Raw genomic sequence first — 15861 nt, 5'->3', positions numbered from 1 at the left:
TCCCCTAGGGTTTTGGGGATTTTAGAGTATTTATAGAGGCGAAGGTCGGTGGAGAAGCTTCCCATGGTGCCCACTACCCATCAGGGCGCGCTTAGGCCTTCTAGCGTGCCCTGGTGCCTAGTGGGCCCGACGGGGCTCCTCTGGTGCACTTATTTGGCTCCCTGGGTGTCTTCTATCTAGAAAAAAACTCCCAAAAGTTTCATGGCATTTGGAACTCATTTGGTATAGATATTCTGGAAAATAAAAAACAAGCAGAAAACAACAACTTGCACCGGGCACTATGTCAATAGGTTAGTCCAAAAAATGATATAAAGTTGCTAGTAATTGAGTATAAAGCATCTAAGAATGATACTTTAATAGCATGGAGCAATAAAAAAATATAGATACGTTGGAGACATATCAGCATCCCCAAGCTTAATTCCTGCTGGTCTTCGAGTAGGTAAATGATAAAAACATCCTTTTTTGATGTGGAATGCTACCCATCATATTCATCACATATTCTTTTCTTTTATAGCATGGACATTTGTACTTTAGATGATTCAAAGCAATAGTCTATAATTTGACATGAAGACCTCAATACTCAAGCATGTCAACAAGCAACCATGTCTGTCAAAATATCAACACTAAAGAAAGCTATCCCTAGCCCATTATGCTCAACCATTGACCCATTCATGAAACACACTAAAATATTAGCTACATCCAATGCATAATTATGATAATAGTGCTTCCTAGTTCGTGCTTTATAAGAGAAGATGGAGACTCAAAAAAAATTGCATAAAATTAAATAGATAGACCCTTCGCAGAGGGAAGTAGAGATTTGTAGAGGTGTCAGAGCTCAAAGCTTAAATTGAGAGATAGAATTGTTTTGAGAGGCATGCTTTTCCCGTCAACGAAAACGACCGTGAATTCTCAATACTTTCCATGCTAGATACATCATAGGCGGTTCCCAAACATAAAATAAAGTTTATTCCTTTTTCCATCATTCTTTCACAATCCATGGCTAGATGTATCCACGGGTGCCTTCCATACCAACACTTTCCAAGGAATTTATTATTGAGAACATAAAGTAATTTTTTTTCATTTCGAGACTGGGTATCCCTATTACCTCCCACACTCTCGTGCAATGACAAGTGAATAAACACTCATCTTGAGAATAACATATCTAGCATGGAAAATATCGGCCATCCCCTACCGCTTCATGAGCAGTACGAGCACACAAAAAGAAAATTCATTTTGAAAATAAGAGCTGGCACATGCAACTTTACTTGGAACGACACGGAAATACCACATATAGGTAGATATATGATGGACTCATTTGGCACAATTTGGTTTAAGGGGTTTGGATGTACAAGCAATATTCCCTCTTACTACATGGGAAGGCTAGCAAAAAGATTGAGAAGCAACCAACCAAGAAACGAAAAACGATCATAAACAAGCATTAAACATAACTAACACTGAATAATGCACCATAAGTAGGATGTAACTTCATTGCATAACTATTGACTTTCGTGCTTGCATAGGGAATCACAAACCTTAACACCAATATCTATTATATAATTAAAATAGAAGTCAAATAAGCCATCATGTTCATCCGCATAAGTTAAAATTATCTAATCCGTTAGATTGTAATTTTAATAGCCTTGATTTAAAATAAACGCATAAACGAGCGTAAGTTGTTTTGTCACGTGTACGTGCATACAACGGACCAACACATCCATGTTCCATCACGTGTAGTGCATAGCACAGAACAACACGTCACGCCAACTAGCAAAGATAGTAGTCAAACCTAATTATATAAGAAACCTAAACAAATTAGGACATCGACCTGACCTGACATGATGAAAGTTCCAAGACAGGAACAAATACGTACAAGATTTCGACACGGTCTCGGCCACATCAACCCAGCCACCTCCACCCATATAAACAAGTGCAGCCGGCCAAACAAGCACATACCAAACAATTGGAAATCGACAACCACCATGTCTTGAAACACGCCACACGGAACACACGACTCGCCGTCCACACAACTTGAAGTCGACATAGGTAGCACGACGAAAAGTCACCTCCAACCGCTTCACTTGACGTCCGACGAAGTCACGCCAAAGCCCGCCGACAACCGACAAAGCCACACCCAGCTGCTCCAATCGATGTCGGAAGAAGTGACAACAAAACACTTCTGGCCTGAATCATCAGACTTGGTGATTGTTATTTAACTAACTTTTTTTCTAGATAGAATCTTCATAAATGCTATATACATTGACAAATTGTTTCCTATTAATTTTGAAGACGTAAAACTATGGCATATGAAAAGTTGAGCGACTTAAATACAAGGGGGCAGAATTGGAACATTCAAGTGAAAGTAATGAGGATTTGGGATTCGGTTAATCCTACGACCGATGAGCTTATTAGCCTAGATATGATACTCATGGATGAGAAGGTGTTTTTCCCAATATAGTCAATTGGACTTTTCTTTCAGATTAAGCAACAGTTACTAACCATAATCCATTGCTTTTACAGGGTGAAACAATTCATGCTACTATCTGGAAGAATCTAATAGACACTTTTAGATCAAAGATCAATGAGAGGTCTATTTATGCATTCAGCAATTTTAAGGTTGCGAAATCCACAAAATATAGGCCAGTCAGCAATGAAATTAAAATATTTTTTGCATACAATATAAAGGTAAAGGAGATAAAAGCATCTTCAGAAGTTTTTCCAGACTATTGCTTCGAGTTTGCTACCATGGAGACAATCGAAGAAAGGGCAGAAAAAGATACACAATGCTCGGGTATGTTTATAGTTGTAATTATGGCCTCCAAATAATTGATATTTCTAATTTTAATATTACTAATATCCAAATATATAGATGTTATTGGACTTCTAAAAAAATGAAGCCCGTGGAGACAAGAATAACAAAAAAGAGCCCACAACCTTCATATATCCGCGAGATTGAAATACTAATGCCAGAGTAAGTGCATATGCATATGCATGTCTGAAATTTAACTAAGCCTCCCCCATGTGGTTAGCACTAACTTCTCGGATTAAATTCTTTAGGGGTGATAAACGTTGTGGGGAAAGTTTGCTTATTTTTTGACCGAGAATGTTATCGGCAACCAAACTGTCATTAGTATTACATCAACGACTGTGCAGAGATTCAATGGTAAGTCCATAAATCTTAGATGCTATCCTTATCATTTACAAATTCTAATTGGTTGATTAAATAGGTTTGTGCCTGAAGTCAACGAGTGCCATAAGAATATATATAGATCTGGATATACCAGAAACACAAGAACTTCTTGAAAGGTATGAAACACTAGCAATTAAAAAATTCCCACTCATGAATAGTGACGCATGTTGATTCAAGATTGTATATATTATTATTTATTTTATATATGTGCAGGGACTCAACACAAGTAACCTTACCAAAAATGATGAGTATAGATAGAAGTAATCAAGGAACACTAGAAGAACAAATGTTTTACAGGCGGAGAACATTGTAGGAACTTACTCAAATGAGGCATGGAAACAAGCAAGACTAGGTAATTCATCGGATTTCCAATAAATGATATCATCAATATTTGTGATAACAAGTTAAGACCTACATTGACAATTAATTTAATATTAGTAACAATGGAACCATATTCAATTTATATATGTGACTTAATTCTCGACCCCTACCCCAATGCTAATGTTGATTGTTTTCAGGATTTGTGTTCAGGTCAATAGCTACAGTAGATCGGTTGCAAGAAAATATTCAATGGTGGTACATGTCATGTCATGTGATAACTGTCCCAAAATGGTTATCGGAAATCGACAAGTATTATTGCAAGAGTTGTGGTATATATCCAGAAAAGGTCACACCTCGGTAAGCATATTATATTACTAAAATATGAACAATAAGTGTTATATTATATTTACTCCCCACTAACATGAATGGTATGTTAGGTATCGTATTCGGCTACAAATTAGTGACCATACATCTACTACAAGTTGCACTTTATTTGACGAGGAGGCTGCAAGATTGCTTAATACATCTGCATCTGACTTGCTGGACTCACTGGATGGGAAAACAGAAGAAGCGCCAAAGATTATTCAACAATTATGTGGAAAGAAATTAATATTTTGATTCAATCTCAGTGATAGTGATCTCACATTTGGCACACAAAACTATTCTCAAAAAAGAACATTTGTGCCTGATGATAGGCTTGAGATGCTCTACTTGAACGACAGAGCCGAGGAGGTAAAGGTTCATTAACTTTGTTTCAAAAACAAAGTACCATCTTTAGAATTCCTTAACCAATTCATATTACATTTGTTGCAAAGTAATTGATGGATGATGATGTGGACACTATGTTAATGAAGAAGCAGAACGTGCCAGATAAAAAGGTGATTGATTTTTTGATGATACACACTTGAAATTTTAGAGATGTGTCTTATTTGAAAATGTATATGTATGCAGTCACAGAATGATAAAGTTTCACCTTCCTGCAAACTGGTGCCTATGAAAGAGGAGCCATGTGATGGCAGTGAATCTACATTAAACAAAGACAAGCAGCAAGACAAAAGATCATCATCGTCATCACTTGAGCTATGTAGTGGCAATAATAGGAGACTGAGATCTGTTGTAATACCGTCGGATGACTTAGAGGATGAATGCACGGAGACGAATTTGCCAGAACAAAAGAAAAAAAGGTGTCCACGAGAACAAGAAACAATTTAAAGGCAAAGCCGAAAATGCAGTGCCTGAAGATGAAGATGAAGTACATAAAGCAAGGCCCAGAAGAACAAGGATTCTGTCTAGATAATAATTGGATCATTAGCTTATGAAATAAATATTATAACAATCTATTTGTATCGACCAAGATAAGTAAGAGTAGTTGACATCAACCAGGATAACAAGGATACTTATTATATTAAGGGGGTGGATAATAGCAATATTCTTAGTCTAAAACAGATTGAAAACTGTCTTCATGTAATTTCGTTTATATACATGCTATTGTATCAAAATCAGTACGAGGATATCACAATAGATAGGCACATACTACAAGACCAAAGATTGACGCATTAGGATTCAGTTCACAATTTGAAGAAACTATACTTTGGCAAATCAATATGGGGCCAACACAATAGACAGGACTATACCTTGCTTCAGTAACTTCATAGAACAACCGGGTATTGTACGTAACGCTAGCTTTGCCCGGTGGCACCATTCTGACCAAAAACAAAGTTCCCACATTTAGACTTAGCATCAAAGCAAAATATAATATCTAATCACATTAATTTCTTAGTTCACTAAAATTTGTTGGCAACTGGAAGATTATTTCTCAGTTACTTGATAGGGTGACTACAAGTTACTTGAAGAAAATTCAATATGTAAGCTTCTGCTCAACAAACCTATACCCAAATTACTATCCAAGGTGACATATTAACACACAGAAGGTGATCTAATTACCAATAGCAGAATAATCCATCAAACTAATTTGAAACAGGTTTTTTCAAAACTAAAGTATCAATAAAGTATTGACAGATAATAGCCAATTTCCAGTTCGTAAAGCCTTTTTCATGAATATATTATTCCTTGCTAAGAGCAAATTAAAATACTATGTATTACAACACTGGTACAAACAAAGTAGAAGAAATAATCTTCATTACATAGGATGCATATCATCAGTTGGCACTTACATGTGGTAGTAGTCTGACAGAACCAGCAATGAGAAGGCCAGCATCTCATGGTCGTGTGCTACTATTTGTATTCCACGATCTACTTATACTAATGTTTCACCATTGCCACTATAATACATATGAGGACAATATCAGCAAACCCAAACTCCATCCCATACCTCGGACGTCAGATCCAACAATTCATCATCAGTAGGCAACTTGGCGAGTTCCCACCAATTGGTTCGCACACAGCCTCCTCCATGGGGCCAAACTACAGCAACTCTGCCATGGCTCTCTAGCCGCCGACCATGAAGAGCTTGAGTAGTGCAGCCCCTGTGTTTTCCCTGCAACTACCCATGGCCAATCCACCGGACTTGGCGAGGTCTTCAAGGATCCACATCCTTGAGAACAAGACCAACGCGTCCGCGCACTCCGCGCAACCACCAACTGCGCTAGTAACTGAAGAGATTCAAAGAAATGAATGGAGGAGTGGAGATGGATTGGGAATCAGTTCTGTGATGGCAAGTACCGAAATCTTCATCAGCCGGCTAATCGGAAGAGGTGGTGCATGCGGATGGATAAGGATGCTGGTGGGGATCGACTGAGCTGCGAGAGAAGAGTTTTTTAACCAACGAGAGAAGAGTTCTACACGTAGATGAAGGCATGTATGTTTTTTTATACGTGTGGTCATTTTCTAAACGGGCTTGCATCAAAACCGTTGGGCTTGAATATGCTTTATACGTGCTGTATATTGGGTTTGGAATTTTTCTCTCTATTCCGTAATCGTTATGAACTCAATTCCGGCAATCCTATTTGGCGTTGCAGGCGCCGGTTTTTATTGTATTTTGCAAACCGACCTCTGCAGCCGCGCTAGCTGGGCTCGGCCCATGTTATCTTTCCTTTTCTGTTGTAAAATGAAAAAAGGCTTGCATCAAAACCGTTGGGCTTGAATATGCTTTATACGTGCTGTATATTGGGTTTGGAATTTTTCTCTCTATTCCGTAATCGTTATGAACTCAATTCCGGCAATCCTATTTGGCGTTGCAGGCGCCGGTTTTTATTGTATTTTGCAAACCGACCTCTGCAGCCGCGCTAGCTGGGCTCGGCCCATGTTATCTTTCCTTTTCTGTTGTAAAATGAAAAAAGGCTTGCATCAAAACCGTTGGGCTTGAATATGCTTTATACGTGCTGTATATTGGGTTTGGAATTTTTCTCTCTATTCCGTAATCGTTATGAACTCAATTCCGGCAATCCTATTTGGCGTTGCAGGCGCCGGTTTTTATTGTATTTTGCAAACCGACCTCTGCAGCCGCGCTAGCTGGGCTCGGCCCATGTTATCTTTCCTTTTCTGTTGTAAAATGAAAAAAGGCTTGCATCAAAACCGTTGGGCTTGAATATGCTTTATACGTGCTGTATATTGGGTTTGGAATTTTTCTCTCTATTCCGTAATCGTTATGAACTCAATTCCGGCAATCCTATTTGGCGTTGCAGGCGCCGGTTTTTATTGTATTTTGCAAACCGACCTCTGCAGCCGCGCTAGCTGGGCTCGGCCCATGTTATCTTTCCTTTTCTGTTGTAAAATGAAAAAAGAAGCGCGCGTACAACATGATTCGATCCGGCGACCTCCCGAATATACGCATGATGCAATAACCACTCGAACCATCTACCTTCAGTTGTTTAGTTACTACTTCTTCCTCCTTTTCTACTTATCCGTTTTGTTCTGTTTTTTATTTTTCTTTTTTCGTTTTTATTTGGAACCGTTTTTTGTTTTTTATTCTTTTTATTTTCCTAATTTGGATGAACTATTTTCATAATCGATGAACTCTTTTTCAAAATTGATGAACTCTTCTGTAAATTGATGAACTTTTTTTCAAAACCGATGAACTCTTTTCATAATCGGTGAACTTTTTGGTAAAACCGATGAACTTTTTTTCAAAAGCGATGAACTCTTTCCATAATCAACAAACTTTTTTGTAAAACCAATGGTCTTTTTTTCAAAACCGATGAACTCTTTTCAAAATCGATGAACTTCTTTGTAAAATCGATGAACTTTTTTGTAAATCGATGAACTGTTTTTCAAAGCCGATGAACTCTTTTCATAACCGATGAACTTTTTTTTAAATCGATGAACTTTCTTTAAAACCGATGAACCTTTTTTCAAACCAATGAACTCTTTTCATAATCGATGAACTTTTATGTAAATCGATGAACTCTTTTCAAAGTCGATGAACTTTTTTCATAACAATGATTTTTTCCCAAAATCAATGAAATGTTTTTTTAAATCAATAAACTTTTAAAATTTTATGAAACTTTTTCTAAAAATCGATGATCTTGATTTATGATTTACGTTTTTTCAAAATAACTAATGTCTTACTAAGGGAAGCATTAAGAAGCACAGTTTTTTCTATTATACAAATGAGTTAGAATGATCTGGTGGTTATCATGTTAAACTGCTAACGTTTAGGTGCTGGGTTCGAATCCTAGCAATGCTATATTTTGGTTATAGTGTCCTTGTTTTCTCTTCGCGATGCCTATTGATTCAGTTGGTGGGCCGGCCCACTGGGCATCGCCAGTGAGCGCTATACAGGAGCGCCCCTCAATTCCTACTCCTTATCGCATAGGCTGATACGAGCATGCGTTGGCGTACTGCTCTTAAATAGCTGGAACATACACTTCGATTAACCAAGGGGATCGTATCATCTCAGAATGGACCTACATTGAATCGTACCATTGCTAGAAGAAGTTGCACACGAATTAGGCTTGTCCGACTTCAGATTAGATGGTAAATGCTTTCCGTGGAAAACTACTACTCCCTCCTTCCATCTATATAGAGCCTAATGCGTTTTTTTAAGATCGCTTTTGACTTTTGACAAGATTAATAGTACATGAGATGTATAACATGAAAATTATATCATTGGAAGCTCCTTTCACATACGAATTTGACGGTATACTTTGTGTAAGTTGCATGTCATATATTATTGCTCTAACATTTGGTCAATATAGCCTTGAAAAACGTATTAGACTCTATATAGATGGAAGGAGGGACTAGTACTTACCAGCAGTTCAAAGCAACCTCCTAATTTTTTTTATTCATTATAGTTTTATTTACATTTAGGCATATATTACTGACTCGAATAAACTATTCTCACACATCTTGCCTTGGCTCTTCACATAAACTTTATTTTCTTTGAGAAATTAGTACCAGCTTCTATGATGAACAAAAGGTGACTCACATACTCATAAAGTCATTGCAGCAATAAAAAGATATGCTCTAATAATTTGTACATGGTATAAAATATTTTCCAGGATCGCTACAGGATTTGCTTTGCAGCAAAGATACAATTACGACAATAATTAGGACATGCTTGTGAAGCTTTACAAAATTAGAAAAACAAAGACAAGAAAACATTATCAGGTATATCATTGACCTTTTTTCAATCTTCATGTAATGCACACTATCTTTTTTTGTACATTTCTAACATATACATCTCAAATATTTACCTTTGTAAATATTGCAGAACCTAATAACTTTATGTATATTGCTAAAAATGATTTTAGAGAGTACTTTGCCTTAGTAATTCCCATGGAACAACTGTCATTCACTAAGAAACAAGCACACTGCCACTCCAATAATGCCATACACCGCAGCTCGAACCACAAAACACAATAATCCTCAAAGCATGACCGATAAGTATCATAGGCTGTCTACATGCAACCCGCATCTCCTATTTAGTGCATATATTTTGTTAGCCTCTTGACGACATTATGCATAAATTAGAATTCAACTATATTATACTATATATTGTTAAAAGAATATCCAATGTAAAAATGAAGGGACTGTGCACATCAAAATCAGCAGGCTAACTTACAAAAGAAGCTAGAGAAGCTATTATCAGGAGGAAACATCAACTCCAACAAAAAAGGAGTAAGAGATGCATGAATACACAGGAAACAACCAATAAAAAAGAAGATGCTTCGCGGAAGAGAAAGGAACAAATCAAAGAAAGAAAAGATGTCAAGCGTGCAAGAACAAATGCGAGCGACAATGAGCTTGAAAGCAACATCATAGAAAGAACCAGCATCACTACGTCCGGAAGTTATTATAGCATGATATGGAACTTCGGAAAGCCAACATATAGATGTGAACATTTCAATGCAATACTATGGTGTGAAGAAATATTAAATTCTCATAGAGGAACCAAAAATCCTTCTTTCGGAATTTGCTGCAAACAAGGTAAAATCGACCTACCAAAGATAGCATATCCTCCACCTTACCTCACAGGGCTATTAACAGGTGAAGGAAGTGATGCAACAAACTTTAGAGAAAATATAAGGTCATACAACTCAATGTTCTCATTCACGTCAATGGGAGGAATTGTTGACAAAGAAATAAACAAAGGCAAAGGACCATATGTTTTTAGACTGCATGGCCATAACTACCACCATATTGGAACTCTTCTATCTAAAGAAGGTAACAAACCTTGATTTGCCCAGCTATACATCTATCAGACAGAAAATGAGGTGCAAATCAGGATAGATACTTCAAGATGCAATGATAAAAAACAACGGTGGACCCTACCATTGTCAAAGAACTACAAGAAATGTTTGATGAGAACAACATCCTTGCAAAATCATTTAGAATGGCAAGTGATAGATTCGAAGAATAAGACTACCATGATTACACTCTTCGAATACTTGGAAAAAGGAACGGAACACACAACCTTCCATCTGCATCAGAAGTTGCAGCATTAGTTGTAAGAGACCCAACTGGAGAGAGTGAAGGACGAGACATCATTATCGAGCACAAAAATATGGAACCTCACAGAATATCAGAAATCCATTCGAAATTAATGTCAATGCAATACCCGTTGTTGTTTCCATACGGAGAAGATGGATTCAAGCTTGAAATACCTTACAAGTGAACAAAAGAAGATGACAAAAGCAGAAAATATGTAACCATGCTAGACTACTATGCATACTACCTACAGCAAAGACCCGACCAAGGAATGTCGCTGCTAACATCTAGATATACATCGCTGCAATTTTGGGTGGATGTTTACACATGCATTGAGCAAAACAGACTAAACTGGATTAGGAATAATCAAGGGAAGCTACGAACTGAACTTTATAGTGGACCGCAGGACACGATTGAGAGAGGGGACACCAGAACAGAGCAGGTCGGAAAGAGGATAATTGTACCTTCATCATATACAGGAGGTAGAAGAAACAAGGCACAAAACTTGCAAGACGCATTTGCAATATGCCATTGGGATGGATATCCAGACCTATTTATAACATTCACATGCAATGCAAAGTGGCCTGAGATCCAATACATGCTAGATGAAGCAGGAGGAGGCCTCAAGCCAGCCGACCGACCAGATATTGTTGACTGAGTATTCATGATAAAACTGAAGGAGCTAATGAGAGACATCGTTGTGAAGAAACACTTTGGAGAAACTATATCAAGTAAGATCAGTCGACTACTAATCTCTAACTAATAGCACCTTAAGTTCCAATTTTTAAGCACACAATAGCATTTATCTATTTATTAAAATGATTCCAAAATTTAACAAAATAAAACTATATATTCAATCAATGCAGTTATCTAAACAATAGAGTTGTAGAAGAGGGGACTCCCGCATGCGCATATATTGGTATTTATCAAGGAGAATTACAAGTGCAAAGGACCATTAGAAATCAACCAAATAATCAGTGCGGAGATCCCAGACAAAGATGTCGATCCGGATGGATATGAAGCTGTTGAAAACTTCATGACACACGGGCCTTGCAGAGAGGCAAATACAAAATCACCATGCATGATGGACAACAGATGCACCAAACACTTCCCAAAACGGTACAATGTCGATGCCACAATCAATGAGGATGGCTTTCCCGTATATAGAAGGCGAGAAAATGGAAGGAAGATCAAAAAGGGAGGAGCAATGCTCGATAATAGATTTGTCGTGCCATACAACAGAAACCTCTTGGTTAAATTCCAAGCGCACATAAATGTGGAGTGGTGCAACAGGTCCAGGTCAATCAAGTACCTATTTAAGTAGACCCATAAAGACGGCGACCAAGTAACAACTGAAAGGATCGAGAAGAGGTGTCTAGAGAGGGGGTGAATAGACTCCTAACAAGAAAAGGTTGCAGTTTTTATTTTCTTCAAGTTAAGGTAGAGTTTTAGCACAAGTTTAAACATCCACAATACATTCAAGCAAGCATGGCAAGAGTATATGAGCAACGAAAAGTAAAGCATGCAATTTGCAAGAAAGTAAAGAGATGGGATTGGAGTGTGCAAACACAATTGGAGACATGGAGATTTTTGGCGTGGTTTCGATAGATGGTGCTATCGTACATTCACGTTGATGGAGACTTCAACCCACGAAGGGTAACGGTTGCGCGAGTCCACGGAGGGCTCCACCCACGAAGGGTCCATGAAGAAGCAACCTTGTATATCCCACCATGGCCATCGCCCACGAAGGACTTGCCTCACTAGGGTAGATCTTCACGAAGTAGGCGATCTCCTTGCCCGTACAAACTCCTTGGTTCAACTCCACAATCTTGACGGAGGCTCCCAAGTGACACCTAACCAATCTGGGAGACACCACTCTCCAAAAGGTAATAGAAGGTGTGTTGATGATGAACTCATTGCTCTTGTGCTTCAAATGATAGTCTCCCTAACACTCAACTCTCTCTCACAGATTTGGATTTGGTGGAAAGATAATTTGAGTGGAAAGCAAGTTGGAGAAGGCTAGAGATCAAGATTTATGTGGTTGGAGTGGATTATCTTGACCTCAACACATGAGTAGGTGGTTCTCTCTCAGAAAATGTATGCTGGAAGTGTAGGCATGTTCTGATGGCTCTCCTCACGAATGAAGAGTGGGTGGATGGGTATTTATAGCCTACACGCAAAATCTAACCGTTACACGCAAATCACCAAACTCGATGGGACCGAATCAGAAAACTTGGTCAGACCGATTTAGCTCAAAATGTGACCATTAGGCATTTCGGTGGGACCGATATGATCAACTCGGTGGGACTGATGTGTTAGGTTTAGGGTAAAACCTCATCTCGGTTTGACCGACTACACAAACTCGGTGGGACCGATTTTGGTAATGAGCGAAACAGAGAGTTGGTCAAGAAAACTCGGTGGGACCGATTGCATATCTCGATGGGACACAAATTATTGCAATAGGCAACAGAGAGTTTGCAAGCCCATCTCGGTGAGACCGAGATCCCATTGGTGAGACCGAATCGATTAGGGTTTGTGGCAGTGGCTATGTCAAGAGAACTTGGTGGCGCCGGATAGAAAGTTCTGGTGGGGCCGAGTTTGACTTTTGGTTTGGGACATATGTGGATATGGGAAAGTGGTTGAGGGTTTTGGAGCATATCACTAAGCATTTTGAGCAAGCAAGCCATTAAGCAACACATCATCCCCTTTTAATAGTATTGGCTTTCCTATGGACTCAATATGATCTTGGATCACTAAAAGTAAAATGTAGAGTCTTGAGCTTTTGAGCTTGAGCCAATCCTTTGTCCTTAGCATCTTGAAAGGGTTCCATATCCTCTTGTCCACGCCACTCCATCTGTTGAACTTGTCTGAAATATACTAGATGAAAACATTAGTCCAACAAGAGATATGTTGACTAATTACCAAAAGCACCCAGGGAGCACTTGTGCTTTCAATCTCCCCCTTTTTGGTAATTGATGACAATGTACATCAAAGCTTTAGATAAATATATAGAAGATAATAAGTAAAGCTTTGGAAAGACATGTAACATGCATGGGCTCGCCCTACATGTGTGCATCCATGTCAATATGGAATGTAAGAGCATGTGAATGCATAATCATGACAGAGCAAGCAATGTGTTACATGTATCATGGCTATATGCATCAGAGCAAATGATGTGAATATGTGAAGTGTAACTACATGTTCATGATTACTTCTTGCAAACAATATGTACATTAGCAAGAAATCTTCATGCACATGAGTGTGATGCATATACTTACCTTGTGGTCTTGAGCTGGCTTAGAAAGAGATGAACCTGAGTAAACAAGGTTAGATAACACAGATACATCTACTAGACAGAGCAAACAAAAGAAGCCACAAGAGTACCAAGATTGGGATGACATGTAGAGTGTGAGTACTGGGTACTCTATTGGATATAGACATGTCCCCAAAGGTAAAAGATATGCAATGAATTCAAAGACTTCCTTCCCTAGTAGTCTTTCTCCCCCTGAATCTTGTATTGGATAATGGGAGGACATAGGGAAACAAAATCAAAGCAAAAAAGATCATAAACATAAACATAACATAGACATGTCTTTCCCCTCTTAAAGACATGTGACTTCTCTCCTCTTGAATACCAAGCATCTCGGGCCTTTGATGTGATTACCTCTATCTCCCTTTTTATCTCTCTCCCCCTTTTGAAGAGAATAAAGCTTTGATGTGATCTCTCTCTCCCCCTTTGACATCAATTTCCAAGAAGGGATCTTCTGGAGTGTGAGTCAAAATAGGTTTGGTCCTTGAGTCACAGAGCAAAGCAGCATATAGATTGTGATGCTGGTAGAGGACAAGAATCATCGAGTGGAGCTGGAACAAAAATATAGGAACAAGTGGCAAATTGTCTTTTCTGCAGTGAAATCGGTGGCACCGAGTTGTGTTCTTCGGTTGCACCAAAAGGATTCGGTTGGACCGAAAGTAGCAAACCGGCGTGTCCGAGTTCAACACAGAAAATGAGCAATAGTCACCTCAGCTCACTAGGCAAATAAGATCTCACAAAGATTTGCAAGGAATTAACTGAAGGATTTGCAATGAATTGGATGCAGAAAATGCAAAACAAAAAACAAGGAAAAAGAAAAAGAAATCTAGATGAAGGGAAACAAATATGCAAGAGACAAATGCAAGAATACATAGAAACACTAGAGAACTTCATCTAGAATTGGTCGGCGACAGAGTCACCTATGTGAGAGTATATTGACTGAAGAGTCAAGTGAGAACACTTGATCGTAGGTCACACTCATCGTTTAAGCTCAAAATAGGGTTACCATTTTTCGTTTAAGCCTTTGATGTATTTGCATCTTGTTGAGCTGCTTTGACCCATGACTTGGAGTAAAGCTTCTCTAAGATGGAATAACATACCTTGGGTGATGGTGTTGAACTTGATCATGTAGTTGAACATGCGTGGGGTGCTCAAGGTTGATGAAGCGCATCAATGGTTGGGAGCACCACTTCTAGTTTGAGTTCATCTACCAAAATGTGTTAGTCTTGCAAGGAAGAGCACTTGTGTATCCAACATGACAATCATGAAATTTGATACCAAATGAAATTTGATATATAGAATTTGTCAAAGGATATGCTGAGGGGTTTCATGCTTCCTTGTCTTCAACCACCATTGTGTAGAGACTTGGTGATGTAGAGATTGCTCAAGATGTGAGTGAGTTGCAATCTCATGGATTTAGATTCATCCTACCTACAAGAGTTAGGTACCATGCAAGGGTACAAATGTATCCAAGACATATTGTCGTGGAATTGTCACGGCAGATGTCCTAGCGAAAGGACTTAGTCGTAGGGCCATCGCAACTAGGAAGCTTAAAGGGGTTAACTGGGACAAAGGACACGAGAGATTTATACTAGTTCGGCCCCTTACGGTGAAGGTAAAGCCTAGTCCAGTTGATGTTGTACTGCTAGGTTTCAATGACCAAGGAGCGAATCCGCTTGCTTGGCTATCGATCTGTTCTTTCTTCCCCTAAGCCGCCGTCGGGTCGTCCCCTTATATACACGGGTTGACGCCTGGCGGCCTACAGAGTCCCGGCCGGCTCATAAAACGTATCCGGCTCGGTGACTTCTTTTATATGCCTTTCTCTACAAGTCTTTCTTTACATATGGCGGTTTACAATATTGGGCCTTAAGCCGCCTCTGGGCTTAGGCCTTCTACAAGTCTTAATAAACTATCATCTTGAATGTTTACTGGGCTTTTTCTTGTAACCCACCATCGGGGTTGACTCGGCCCCTCCTGGGCGGGTCATACCTGGTAGCTATATCCCCAACATTAGGCCCCAGGTTGACTTGAACTTTGTTCTTTGTCAATCTTCGACACTTAGACGAAATCTATCCCCCTCTTTCTGTAAAACTCTGTAACCCGCCATGATGTCATCTTCTGAAAACATGAAAGCCTGCTATGACGTCATATTCAA

General features: G+C 38.9%; 1 long non-coding RNA gene across 1 annotated transcript; it reads right to left on the bottom strand.

Annotated features, from left to right (window-relative positions):
• Positions 1 to 1645: 1645 nt before the first annotated feature.
• Positions 1646 to 6281, bottom strand: LOC125548474. Its single transcript, XR_007301097.1, has 4 exons — positions 6191 to 6281; positions 5841 to 6108; positions 5143 to 5211; positions 1646 to 4532 (listed from the first exon to the last, which is right to left on the bottom strand). It is a non-coding gene; the product is annotated as an uncharacterized LOC125548474 (long non-coding RNA).
• Positions 6282 to 15861: the final 9580 nt, after the last annotated feature.

Source organism: Triticum urartu, chromosome 3 (assembly GCF_003073215.2).
Source record: "Triticum urartu cultivar G1812 chromosome 3, Tu2.1, whole genome shotgun sequence".
In the NCBI taxonomy this organism is placed as follows: domain Eukaryota; kingdom Viridiplantae; phylum Streptophyta; class Magnoliopsida; order Poales; family Poaceae; genus Triticum; species Triticum urartu.
This window is presented reverse-complemented; position numbering and strand designations above follow the sequence as displayed.